This window comes from Rhinatrema bivittatum, chromosome 4, assembly GCF_901001135.1.
Source record: "Rhinatrema bivittatum chromosome 4, aRhiBiv1.1, whole genome shotgun sequence".
Taxonomy (NCBI): domain Eukaryota; kingdom Metazoa; phylum Chordata; class Amphibia; order Gymnophiona; family Rhinatrematidae; genus Rhinatrema; species Rhinatrema bivittatum.
The window spans coordinates 256,260,819-256,275,155 of record NC_042618.1 but is presented as its reverse complement, the minus strand read 5'-3'; the positions used below and the strand labels follow the sequence as shown (position 1 = coordinate 256,275,155).

The 14,337-nt window shown below is 42.9% G+C and overlaps 1 long non-coding RNA gene across 1 annotated transcript in view; it reads right to left on the bottom strand.

Annotated features, from left to right (window-relative positions):
* Positions 1 to 5,686: 5,686 nt before the first annotated feature.
* LOC115089498 overlaps positions 5,687 to 14,337 on the bottom strand; it is a 152,239-nt gene continuing 143,588 nt past the window's right edge. The window contains exon 11 of the long non-coding RNA XR_003856119.1: positions 5,687 to 5,764. This is a non-coding gene — a long non-coding RNA (uncharacterized LOC115089498). The remainder of the gene's footprint in view (positions 5,765 to 14,337) is intronic.

Genomic DNA, 14,337 nt, shown 5'->3' with positions numbered 1-14,337 from the left:
ACTACACCTTGAATACTGTGTACAATTCTGGTTGCCGCATCTCAGAAAAGATATAGTTGCAATGGAGAAGGTAGAAAGAAGGGCAACCAAAATGATAAAGGGGATGGAACAGCTCCCCTAAGAGGAAAGGCTGAAGAGGTTAGGCCTATTCAGCTTGGAGAAGAGGCGGCTGAGGGGGGATATGATAGAGGCTTTTCAGATAATGAGAGGTCTTGAACGAGTAGATGTGAATTGGTTATTTATACTTTTGGATAATAGAAGGACTACGGGGCATTCCATGAAGCTAGCAAGTAGCACATTTAAGACTAATTGGAGAAAATTCTTTTTCACTGAACCCACAAGCTCTGGAATTTGTTGCCAGAGGATGTGGTTAGTGCAGTTAATGTAGCTGGGTTCAAAAAAGGTTTGGATAAGTTCTTGGAGGAGATGTCCATTAACTGCTATTAATCAAGTTTACTTAGGGAATAGCCACTGCTATTAATTGCATCAGTAGCATGGGAGCTCCTTGGTGTTTGAGTAATTGCCAGGTTCTTGTGGCCTGGTTTGGCGTCTGTTGGAAACAGGATGCTGGGCTTGATGGACCCTTGGTCTGACCCAGCATGGTAATTTCTTATGTTCTTATGTTCTTAAGTAAGGAGGAGTTGGGGAACTACAAGACAGTTTGAACTTAGTGGTGAGAAAATTAATAGAATCATTGCTAAAGTGAAGAACAAAACAGTATCTGGGTAGAAATGTATTAAAGGATCCAAAGCAGAGGTAGGTGTTGATTGGGTAAACAGAGAGGTAGATCAGGGAAGAGCACCAGATATAGTATATTTTGATTTTAGTAAGGTCTTTGATATGGCTTAACATTGACAACTTATAAATAAACTGAGCATCCTAGGAATTAGGGATGTTCATTCATTTGAAACGAAATAAAAAATCAAAGAACATTACCTATTTAGTTTTCTAATGTTTTCAAATTGAAAGTATAGAAAAAACAATACAATTTAATTGTATTATTTTGTTTTGCTTTCCAAAAAAAAGGGGAAAAACCCTTGGTCCATCCCCCAAAAACTGATGGGGCTGGGAACCTCCCCCGGTCCACATTTCATCCATGGAGGGGTGGGGGGGGGGTTAATGACGAGGGTCTGGGCCAAGGCCTGGTCCATTACTGAAGCCCAGGCCCGGCATTGGGGCCTAACCCAAGACCTAGGCCCAACACCAGGGCCTGGACCCAGGACCCCATAACTAAGATCTTAGCTCAGGCTTGGGCCTGGTACCATCGCAGAGGCCTTGACTCAGGCTAGAAACTTTGACCACAGGCTGAGTCTCATTGCTGGAGCCTAGGCCCAGGTCCAACTCTAAGGTCTAGCCTGGAAGCCAGGTTCCGTTGTTAGGTGGGGGGGCATTTTTGACACTGTTGAAAATTCACTCCAGCACATTCTCCTAGCAGAGGATGTCATTTAAGAATACAGAAACAGAAGAGGATGTCTAGAGGCCTGTTCCACAGCCTCCAGGCTTGGGCATGAGCGTGAGCTTAGGCCAAAGATGATGGTGTGGTCCTGGTGGCAAGACCCTGCTTCTGGGCTGAGCCTAGGCCTGAGTATTCGCCTTGGCACTGAGACCCTGCCTCTGGGCTGGGTCCCATCATCAGGCCTGGGCCTGTGCTTAGGTTGGGCCTAGGCCGAGAACTCGGTGTCAGGCCAGGCCTGGGCTTGAGTCTAGGCCTTGGACTCAGTAACAGGGCCCAGACCGAACCTGGGTGTGGGCCGAGGCTTCAATGATAAGACCAGGCCTCAGGATGATCCTTCACTAATAGGGTAAGTGGGGCCAGGTTATTGGCCTTGGCAAATTTTGGGGGATGGGAGAGATGGAATACAGAGGAGCCTGGGGAGTCTTCATTTTGGGGTTTTTTTGGGAGGGGGGGAGTTTTAATATTTATTTTGTTTCTGCTAACTACAGAAACAAAATAAATATTAAATGAAACAATACCCAGGGAAAAATATACCCCAAAAGATAAAGCAAGTACATACTCTGTTTTACAGTGTGTGTTCTTTTACCCATAGAGGGGGAGAGCAATTTTCAACAGCTGATTTTACCAAATTGTCTAAGTAAAATAATTTGAAAACTGTCATGAAAAAGCTTGATACTAGGAAGTTGGAATCTATGTATATTCAGGATCAATTAGGAGTAGTTGGTTAGTTTATCCCACTATATTAATTAATTATGATATATCTTCAAGCAAGAATAATTTGCATTTTGCCTATTTGAAAGCTCAGTTTGCTAGGAGGAAAGATATTGAGATTCCTGACTTGATATTACAGTCCCATATTGTGGCACACTGCAAAAGATGTTGTATTAAAAAATGTGTGTCCCCAAAGTTACATGTATGCAGACATTGCTCTTAAAGGTAAACGAGGAGGGGGGGTTTTGCTACTTATTGCAGTTGCCTTTTGAAAATTCTAAGGAGTGTGAGTTATTATATCTCTATTCTTAGGTTTTTTGCTTATTATATCTTCCTGAAACTGTTAATTTATTGTTTGAAATGATGTCTTTACTCTGTTTGCAATAGATCTTTATCTGCCAGACTTGTTGCTCAAGTGGTTAAAAATATTGAACTAATAGCAATTAGTTTGTACATCATTTTAATAATCCCTAATGTAACTTTTATCACTGTCATTTTTGTTTCATTTCTTCTATGTTTCTATCTCCTGGCTTCTTTTCATCTCCATAATTCTATGATATATTTCATCTTCTGTTCATTTCCATGATATATTTCATTCAATTTTCTTTATTTTAGGGCTTTTTGCTATTGCCTTTTATTTTAGTAACAGCTTCGATTTGTATATACTTTTCTCCAATTTTCTCTTGTATTGTTTGCCTTTTTTTTCTCCCCCATATTTTTCTTATCTTTTGCCTTGATTTTCTTTTTTTTTTTTTGTTGTTGTCTTCTCCCTATCTCACTTTGTTTCTCTCTCTGACTTAGTTCCCTTTCACTTTTTCATCCAAATCCCTGTCATTGTCTCTCCTTCCTCATTCTGCTTTGTCTTCAAAACTCCTTTCTCGCCTTCCTCGGTCTTGTGCACTTCTCTCTCGCCTAATTTCTATCTGCCTATTTTCTCCTTTCTCTCTTTTGTCTCCCCTTTTCCTTCATCAGGCTATGAACTATGTTTCCAACTTGCTCCCAGCTCTGATTAGCACAAAATAGCCTCCTCCTTGTTCTGTGGTATTGAGCTTCAATCCTCCTCTGCAGTAATGCTAGGCTTCCTCCTATTTCAGCTGTGCTGGGGCCTGTTCTTTCCATTACTGGACTTCCTTCTTCTTTAATGATGTTTGCCAGTGTTTCATCAGTTTTTCATCAGTGTTGGGCTCTACTCATCTCACCCAAAAGCACTGATGACTCGCTCTCTTTTTTTTTTTTTTTTTTTTATTATGAATTTGCACATTACATTTCAAGAAAATACTTGAATTTGCAAGCAGAGAAAGGTAACAATATAAGAAAAGGAAAATAGCACATCAAGAACAAGAAACCTCTGCATATTGAGTCCCCAAATAATGGCTCCATCCACACCCACAGGAATAACATATACAAAATGCAATATAGGATCTGATACAGGAGCCAATATTTAAATGATCGATTAAAGCTACAGATAAATAGCACTTAATCAGCAGCTATAGGAGAAGAAGAAGTTATAGGCAGCTCTTTATCCTTCAAAAAATCAATAAGTTGAGAGGGCACATGAAAACATGCTGATATTTAACCACACATTTGCATGGGTATTTTAATAAGAAAAGGGCGCCAAGTTGTAAAACTTGGGGCCTTAATTGAAGAAATTGTCTCCTCTTCAACTGAGTTGATCTTGCCAGATCTGGAAAGGCACTGACTCTCATATCCAAGAACGTCTCTGTGCGATGTAAAAAAAAAACCATCCTGAAAATCCAGCTCCGTCACCCCCGCATTTATTACGTACCCTGCCTCCCCTCCCCCTCTCTTCCCCCTCCCCTCTCAGAACCCTCACCCCTTATCCTCAGTGCTAACACTGTACTTTGTTCCTGCATTTTTGCTACAAATATTCAATTGAATAACATGTATCCTGTTTGATGCTTACTATACCTTGTAGATAATGCCTTTTATTAGTCCTTTGGACAACTGTTCATTTGTTTGCGCTGTCCCTTTTTTCCTCCCTTCTCTTTTCAGATTTTTTCACTTCCTCGCTGTCCCCTTTCCCCTTCCCTGTTTATTGTATTTCTCCTCAGTTTTATGTAAACCGCTATGATGTCTATTCGAATAACGGTATAGAAATCTATTAAATAAATAAATAGATATTCTAATAGAAAGGAAACTATTAGAGTGGAAGGTTTAACTTGGTCTCTCTGAGTTGTTTCAAGGATATTAGTAATATCCAAGTCTGGAATAACTGGAGCCAGAACCTGAAATCCTTTTTGAGAAGGAGAATCTTTTTTAAAGGGGGGAATGTAATACACTCTAGAAACCAAAGGTAAGGCTTGCTCAGGTATTTTCAATATTTGTGTGAGGTATTTTATTTTTTCCACATATCTTTGGGTGGTGTCAAAGGGTCTTTTGGAAAATATTTAAACCTTAAATTCTTCCCCCTTATTTGATTTTCTAAAAGTTCCATCTTATTTGAAATTAACTGATTTTCTCTGATAATATTTTGAGTCAAATTGGAGGTTTCCTTAAGCACTTCTCTCAAGGAAAGGCAAGATGCCTTATTTTCAATCACAGATTGTTCCACTGTTTTTAATCTCTGTTCCATATATTAATCGCATCCACTGCTGGTCTTAATTGTTGGAATATATTTTCAATTAGAATTTGAATAACATCCCAAATTGTATCTAAAGAAATTATTTCAGGCCTTACCAGGTCTTTATTCAACACTGTGGGAATAATCGTTTTCTCCCGCTGTAGCTGATGAAGATCTGCGTGGTCTGTTGCCTCCCCGAGAAAAGCAGAGACTCCACTCGGCTCTGACAAATCTCCCAGGGCACTCCTATTCTTCAGACTCACAGTGGATTCTTCCCCTTTCCCCCCAAAAGGTAGGTCATGGGGCTGGCTGGAGAAGCAGGCCTCTGCCGGATTATCCAGGGCCCTTCAATCCTCCGGGGACAGAATTGTTTGTAGCTCTTGAAAGGCGGCGGGTTCCACTTCCTCCCAAACACCCTAACACGAGCTTCCACCCAAAGTTTTAGCTTACCAGACAACGTGAGCGTCCATTGGTCCAGAAGAAAAATGAGCTGACGAAGTGGTTGCTGACTCGTGCTCCTGGGCTCGGCATTTCCTCGCGGAATGTGGCATAAGGTAAAGGAGAGAGCACTGACGGGAACAAACTTAAATGCGTCTGCTCAGATCGCCATCTGATGACTCCTAGGTTTGAACACAACTTGAGCATCTTCGGTCTTATTTCTAAACCTAAAACTACCAAAAAAAGATATGTTTCCAGATTTCTTCACTATCTTGAATTTTCTATCATACATTTCCTCTTTTAAACTCCATCATACAGTTTTCTTAACCAGACATTTCAAGCTCACAACACACATGCCAACATCTGCCCTCACAAACACAGACTGATACAAAATAATCCAAGTTGAAATTAAATGTTTTTTTAATTTTTAGAAATAAATGTAATAATACAGCAATAAGAATAAATAAAAATATAATATTTTCATTTTTTAATATTTAGGTGGCAAAGGCTGGAGAGATATAGCTGTCTTCTATGTACTGCTGCTGTTGATTTTGGTCTTTGTGAGCTCCTGATTTGTGCTATAACAGAAAAAAAAAAACATTGCTTGAATATATGCCTACCTCTTTACATCTCTTCTCCAATGCTCATCCATGTTTCCCTGGTCATGTCACTATGTCTGCTGGCATATCTTTACAGACGTGGGGGTTGAGAAAACCCAATAAATCCATATGGACTCACAGAAGGGACATGGCACAAATACATTTAGTAAAATTTAACAAGGCCAAAACATGCATATTACTATGATTAACCCAATTTCACAAGATCATAAGACTGCAGGAAATTTTTACTACCACTTTTGCTTCCACAGTTGCTTAGCGCTACAATACCTTAGACATTCCCTGTGCTTGTTCTTTGTGTTCAAGAATTCAGATATTGGAACATACTCTGAAGAGAGAATGTGTTAAGTGGAATGCCACAGAGATTGATGTTGGGACCGGTTCTATTCAACATCTTTGTGAGTGACATTGCGGAAGGGATAGAAGGTAAAATTTGTCTATTTGTGGATGATACTATGATCTGCAACAGAGTGGACATGCTGGAAGAAGAAGAGAGAATGAGACGGGATTTAAGGAAGATGGAAGAGTGGTCGAAGATATGGCAGCTGGGATTCAATGCCATGAAGTGCAGAGTCATGCATCTGGGATGTGGTAATCTGAAAGAACTGTATGTGTTGGGGGGTGAGGGGCTAATGGGCACAGAGCAGGAGAGAGACCTTGGGGTGATAGTGTCTAATGACCTGAAATTGGTGAAGCAATGTGACAGGGCGATAGCTAAAGCCAGAAGAATGCTGGGCTACATAGAGAGAGGAATATCTAGTAAGAAAAGGGGAGTGATAATTCCTTTGTACAGGTCCTTGGTGAGGCCTCACCTTGAGTACTGTGTTTAGTTCTGGAGACCATATCTCAAAAGGGACAGAGACAAGACGGAGGCGGTCCAGAGAAGGGCGACCAAAATGGTGGGTGGTCTCCATCAAATGACTTATGAGGAGAGGCTGAAGAACCTGAATATGTGTATGCTGGAGGAGAGGAGGAACAGGGGTGATATGATACAGACCTTCAGATTCTGAGAGGCTTTAATGATCCATGGTCAACACCCGACCTTTTCCATTAGAAACAATTTAATAGAAGGAGGGGTCACAATTTGAAACTCCAGGGAGGAAGACTTAGAACCAATGTCAGAAAATATTTCTTCATGGAGAGGGTGGTGGATGCCTGGAATGACCTTCCCGAGGAAGTGGTGAAGACTAAAACTGTGAAGGATTTCAAAGGGGCATGGGATAAACACTGTGGATCCCTAAAGGCTAGAGGATGGCAATGAATGAAAAGAAGCATGGGGGTAGTGGGCCTGGGGGTAACCTGCATGGGGCAGCAGTTACTATCCTTAACAGAATCATGGGGGTAACATGCACAGAGGGGCAGTTACTACCCTTAACAGAAATATGGAGTAACCTGCACGGAGTGGCATTTACTTCCATGGAAAGCTTTCTGGGCAGATTGGATGGAACATTTGGTCTTTTTCTGCCGTTATTACTATGTAACTATGTCCTTGTCTCCAGCATTTCCACTGGGAGACTGTTCAATGCACTCACTACTCTTTCTGTAGACCTTACTTTCCTTAAATAACTCCTCATTCTACCCCTCTTCATTCTTATCCCATGATCTCTCATTCCAGAGCCTCCTTTTCAATGAAAGAGACCCACCACCTTTCATTGATACCTCAGTGGTATTTAAATGTCTCTTTCTTATATCCCCAATCTTGCCTTTCCTCTAAGATATATATGTTTAGATCTTTAAATCTGTTCTCATATGCTTTACAATGAAGATCACACACTATTATAGTAGCCGCCCTTTAGACCGACCCCATATTGTTTATATCTTTTTGAAGGTGCGGTCTCACAGTATTCCAAATGAGGTCTCACCAAGGACCCTATGCACTCAAGCATCATTCTGGCTTTTGCTGTTGGTTTATCCACCTGTTTAATCACCTTGAGATCATCAGATATGATCATTCCCAGATCCCACTCTTATTTCATGTATAGAATAATTTCATCTATTAGAATGTTCTAGTCCCTTGAGCTTTTACAGCCTAAATGCATGACTGCATTTTTTAACATTAAATCTTAGCTGCCAGACTTTAGACCATTCCTCAAGTTTTGCTAGATCCCTCCTCATGTTTTCCACACCTTCCTGGGTGTTTATCCTGTTGCAGATTTTGGTATCATCTGCAAAATGACAAACCTTTTCTGATAGTCCTTTTTCAATATCACTTATGATATTGTTGAAAAGAACGTGTCCAAGGCCCAATCCTGTGGCATACCAGTAGTAACGCCCCTTTCTCTGAAGTGAGCTGCATTTACCACTATCCTTTGCTGCCTTCTACATTACCAGTCTCTAAACCAGTCAGTCACTTTAGGGCCTATACCAAGGGCATTTAGTTTATTTCTAATTCGCTTATGTGGAACCAAGTCAACGACCGTAATAAAAACTGCATGCACAAATATCTGTTGCAAACTGGATTTTGCAAGAACCTTATCTAGTCTTCAATGAGCTGGAGTTAAAGTTTTCTCAGAAAAGTTCATAGCAAACTATGTGCAATATTTGCTATGGGCTTATTTGAATAGAGGTCAAGGTAGCATAATATTGCTTGCTAAAACTGGAATAATGAGCAAAACGTTTCTGTTTTTAGTACGATTGTCCTCCATGGCATGTTATTTTCTATGAAGTCCATATTCAAAAGCCATTTAGATGGATAACTGAAAAGTTATCCATCTAAATGGCAAATTTAGCATATTCAGCCACTTATATGGCTAAATTATAGCCAAATAAGTTATGGGCATTCTGGAGGCATATCTGGAAGGGGTTGAGTTAGCTAGCTAAGTTATCTGGCTAACTCTGTTTGGCCAATAGGACTGTCCTAAAGTTAGCTGATAAATTTATCCAGCTAACTAGCCAAGCCACACTGTGACTGAATATAGACCTCTATAAGGAGAAATTTCCTTTCCATTAGTCCTGCTACACCAGCCAGACTCGTACAGGTTGATTATTTTCTCCTACCAGCAGATGGAGGCAGAGAACATTGTTTTTCTCACATGACATCGCAGTGCAACAGAGCAGAAATCCACTTTGGATCAGACCCAACAAATTAAATCCCATAATACAAAGAGCAAAATGAATCTGAGAAGAAGATATTATGCAGCTTCCAACCTAACTGGGAAATAAAAGGAGAAAAATAACAAGGAAAAGTAAACACACCTAAGTATAGCTAGGTTGCAGACAGGTTAAGATCATAGCCTCTGGTATGAAATCGGCTCTGCTTCCCATGAGGGTCCTGAAGTGGTGAAGCAGGACTAAATGAAAAGAAATTAACAGGTAAGAAAATTTCTCCTTCCATCTCGTCCAGCTACACCAATCCCATACAGGTGGGAAGTACCAAGGCCCTACCTACTTTGAGTGAGAGGAAGTGAGGGCCACTTTGATAACCCCACAAGAACTCCCTGGCCAGAACACTTTGAGAGAACCCCAAGAGCTCCCTGGCCAGAACATCCAGCAGGTAATGCTTCACAAAAGTATGTATGGACGACCAGGTGGCCATCCTATAGATGTCCATGGGTGACAGGGCTTGCACCTCCACCCAAGAGGATGACTGTGCTCTTGTGGAATGCTCTTGAATCAAGTCTGGAGGCTTTCTGCCCTTCAGCACATAAGCCGATATATAGTTTTCTTTATCCACTGAGCCAGATTAGCCTTGGAGGCCACTTCTCCTTTATGTGGATCCCCCAAAAAGAATAATCAATCTATCTGACTTGTAAAAAGTGTTTGTCACCTCCAGACTAATGATTCAACTCCAAAGATCCAAACATCAGAGAGACCAAGACTAATCTCTACACTCCTCCCTGGAAAAATCTAGGAGAGTCACCACCTGATTAATATGAAAGGGGGAATTGACTTTCAGAAGGTACTGGATGGAAAGTGACCGTATCTGGAGAAATGACCAGAAAGGGATCACAAGACAATGCATGAATCCCTCAAATTCTTTGCTGAACAGATGGCAACCAAAAATGCTGGCTTCAAGGAAAGACCCTTCAAGGTAGCATGCTCTGAGGTTCAAAAGGAGGCCTTGAAAGAGTCCTCAACACTAAATTAAGGTCCCATGAAGGAACAATCAACCAGATAGGGGGCCGCAATCTCCTGACCTTCTTATAAAACCTAGAGAATCAGAATGGGCTGCTATAGACACATCGCCCAGTCTTCCTTAGAAGCAAGAAACAGATGCTACCTGGACCTTCAGGAAATTCAAAATTAGACCCTTCTCCAGGTCTCTGTGAAGAAAAACTAGGATGCATGGAATCACGGCCTGCCAGGGGACTCTGATCTGACCTCGCAAAAGGCCAAAAACAACGCCACATGTGACATTGAGGAGTTATGTGTCTCCACTAGGGTAGAGATCACCAAAGAGGAATATCCCCTCCTCCGCAAGCCCTTCCACTCAAGAGCCAAGCCATAAGACAAAATGGAGATGGATCATCCATGATTACTGGCCCTGGAGTTAGTAAACCGAGAGTTTCTGGAAAATGTAAGCGTCTGTGCAATTAAGATGACTCGATTGACTTCCCCCTCTACCCTATGAAGCACTCTTCCTATGGGAAAGATGTAAAGAAATTTCCCCATAGCCCAAGGCTGAACCAGTGCATTGATCCCCATGGAGTCCAGGTCACTTCACCAACTGAAGAAATGGCATACTTTTGTGTTCTACCCAGTTGCCATTAGATCCATATGTGGAAGACACCACCAATGGGCGACCAGCGGGTGACCACTACCCCAGATCCAGAAGAGTTTGGTTGAGAAAGTCTGCCTGCATGTTCTCTTGCCCATCAATGTGTGCTGCCAACAGCAACATGAGATTTTCTTCTGTCCATGGGAAAAGCAGTCATCTCCAGTGACACCCCTCAGCTCCTAGTTCCTCCCTGTTGATACATATATACCACTTCCGTCGCATTGTCAGAGAGGGCCCAGACAGCTTTGCCCTGGAGAAACGGGAGGAAATGCAGTAGAGCCAAATGGATAGCCCTGGTCTCCAACCTGTTGATGGACCAAGAGTGCACCGGCTCTGAACCACCTGCTGCTGTCAAAGAGCCCCCCCAACTGACCAAACTGGCATTAATAGTCAACATGATCCAAGAAGCTGTAATCAAAGTGACAACCTTTAACAAGTGCGAGTGAATCATCCACTAACGAAGGGACTCATGACCTGGCAGTTACAAGGGAAGCCTCATCCAGTAATCCTAGGACTGAGAAGATCAGTGGGCTAGAAGATAGTCCTGCAGGGGCCGCATGTGTGCTCTGGTCCAATAGACCAGATCCAATGTTGCTGCCATTAAATCGAGAACTAGGGGTGTGCAAGGATAAAATATTTGTTTCATTTTCAGATTTTTCCCCCATGAATTTCATTTCATTGAATGTTTATTTCTTTATTTAAAAAATATGAAATAAACATTAAAAAAAACCCAAAAAACAAAAATGGAAAAAAAAAGGAAGGGGCCTCTCAAGGCTGCCTGACCCCACCACCCAGCCGTCCAACCCGATAAAAATGCTGGTACCAGGATCCTCCCCAGTCCCCACTTGCCTGCTCTGGGGGGATCTGCTGGTGAGGCCTAGGCACAGGCCAAAGCCTTGGCTTGCATAGGACTAGGTCATGGTAAGTCGCTGCAATCTCAGCCTAGGCCCTACACAATCCCAGACTTAGAAGCCTGGTCCTGACGTCTCAGACCAGGCCCAACTCCAGGACCCAACCCGGAGGCTGGGTTCCAATGACTGGTTCTCAGCCTAGGCCAAAGCCCAGGCCCAGGACTGATGCTGGAGCCCGGTTTGAAGGCTGGATCCTAATGCTTGAACCTCAGCCTAGGCCTAGGCCCAATACGGGGGCCCAGCCCAGAGGCCGTGTCTTGACTCCTGGTCCTTGGTCCAAGCTCAGGTATAACACTGGGGCCCAGTCTGGAAGCCGGGTCCCCATGCCTGGGCCTCAGCTTAGGTCAGAGCATAGGCCCAAGCCTGATATCAAAACCCAGGCTGGAGGCTGGGTCCTGATTCCTGGGTCTTGGCCCAAGTCCAGGCGCAAAAAAGGACACAGTCTGCAGCCTGGGCCCAGGGTATGGCCCAGGCCTGGAACCCAGAGCCCAGGCCTTGTAGGAGTTGTTTTTCTTCTTCAAATGATGTCATCTGCTGGGAATACACCAAATTAACTGAGTTAATTGAACTGCCATACAACAAAATGGCACCCCCTCTGAGGATGATGCAATGGCATTAATTTATGCTGGTACATCCTCAGAAGACAGCATCATTTGAAGAAGAAAGAAGACAGAAGAAGGACGACATCTACATGGCCTGTGCTCTGGCCTCCGGGCTTGGGCCTGACCCTGGGCTGAAACCAAGGCATCAGGATCCAGTCTTTGGGCAAGGCCCCAGCATCAGACCTGGCCTGGGCCAAGGCCCAGGCATCCTGCCCCAACCTCTGAACTGGGCCCCAGCATCAGGCCAAGGCCCAGGCATTGGGATTTGGACCCTGGGTTGGAACCAGGTGTTGGGCCTGGGCCTGACCATAGTGTCAGATCCCAATGAATCTGGTAAGTGGGGGTTGGGAAATTTCTCAACGCTGGCAAAATTTCTTGCAGGACCTTTACTTGGGTCTCAGCCATGGTGCTGGTGTTGGGTATGGGCCTAGGCCGAGACTCCAGCATCACATGACCCCTACATTGGGCTGTGTCTTATGCCTAGGCTGAGGTGCCAGGAGCCCAAAGCAGGAGCCACAGCCTATGCCCTGCAGGCATAGGCTGTGGCTCCTGCTTTGGGCCTTGGCTTATACCCTAAGTGAGGCCCCAGCCACGGGCCTAGGCCTAGGCCCCTCAATTTGTTTCAGGGCCCCAAAAAGGAAACAAATTGATCCTATTCATTTTGTTTTGCAAATTTGGTTTATGTGAATGCATAAACCTACCAAGAACTTGCAAGTAGTCCCAAGCAGTGGGACCCAGGAGACCAAGTAATCTCTAAACATGAAGAACCATCTTGGTCACTCTCTTGTCTGTAAAAAATTCCTGGTCACTCAGAATGTCGAAGCGTGTCTTCAAATATTTCAGGGACTGTGTGGGCTGTAATTTTCTTTTTGCAAAACTGATCACTCAGCCAAGGTTTCTAAAACATGGACTTCCCTGCTGGACACCTGAACCACCTCTTGATGAGATTTGGTCCAAATCAGTCAAACATCAAAATATGGGTGGACCATAATACCTTCGTGCCTGAGGGCCATCACCACCATCACCATTACTTTGGTAAATATGCAAGATGCTGTTGACAACCTGAAACGTAACGCACAGAAAATGCTCGGGTAAAATGCAGAAGTGTAGGTATCTCTAATTCTTTAGACTGATGGGAATATGCTGGTAGGCTTCTGACAAACTGAGATAGCAGATGTACCTGAAGACTGGAAGGTACTCACTGTAATCCCGATATTTTAAAAGGGCTCCAGGGGTGATCCAGGAAACAATAGACTGGTGAGCCTGACTTCAGAGCCTGGAAAAATCATGGAAACTGTTATAAGGAATAAAATCACAGAACATTTAGATAGACATGATTTAATGGGACACAGCCAGCATGGATTTATCCAAGGGAGATCTTGCCTCACAAATCTACATTTTTTTAAGAGGTGAATAAACATATGGGCAAAGGTGAACCGGTAGATGTAGTGTATTTGGATTTTCAGAAGGCATTTGACAAAGTCCAACATGAGAGGCTTTTAAGAAAAATAAAAAGTCATGGGATAGGAGGCGATGTCCTTTTATGGATTGCAAGCTGGTTAAAGGACAGGAAACAGAGAGTAGGATTAAATGGTCCGTTTTCACAGCGCAAAAAGGTAAACAATGGAGTGCCTCAGGGATCTGTACTTGGACAGGTGATTTTTAATATATTTATAAATGATCTGGAAAGGGGTATGACGAGTGAGGTGATCAAATTTGTGGATGACACAAAATGATGCAGAGTAGTTAAATCTCAAGAGGATTGTGATGAGTTGCAGGAGGACCTTGCGAGACTGGAAGATTGGGCTTCCAAATGGCAGATGAAATTTAATGTGGACAAGTGCAAAGTGATACATATAGGGAAAAATAACCCTTGCTGTAGTTATACAATGTTAGGTTCTATCTTAGGAGTTACCACCCAGGAAAGAGATCTAGGTGTCTTAGTGGATAATGCATTGAAATCATCGGCTCAGTGTTCTGTGGTGATCAAAAAAGCAAACAGAATGTTAGGAATTATAGGAAGGGAATAGCAAATAAAACGGAGGAAATCATAATGCCTCTGTATCGCTCCATGGTGAGACCGCACTTTGAATATGTGCAATTCTGGTCACAGCATCTTAAAAAGGATATAGCTGTAGTGGAGAAAGTGCAGAGAAGGATGACCAAAATGATAAGGGGCATGGAACGATTGCCCTATAAGGAAAGGCTAAAGAAGAAAGGGCTGTTCAGTTTGGAGAGGAAACAACTGAGGGGGGATATGATAGAAGTCTACAAAATAATGAAAGGACTTGAACAAGTTAATGT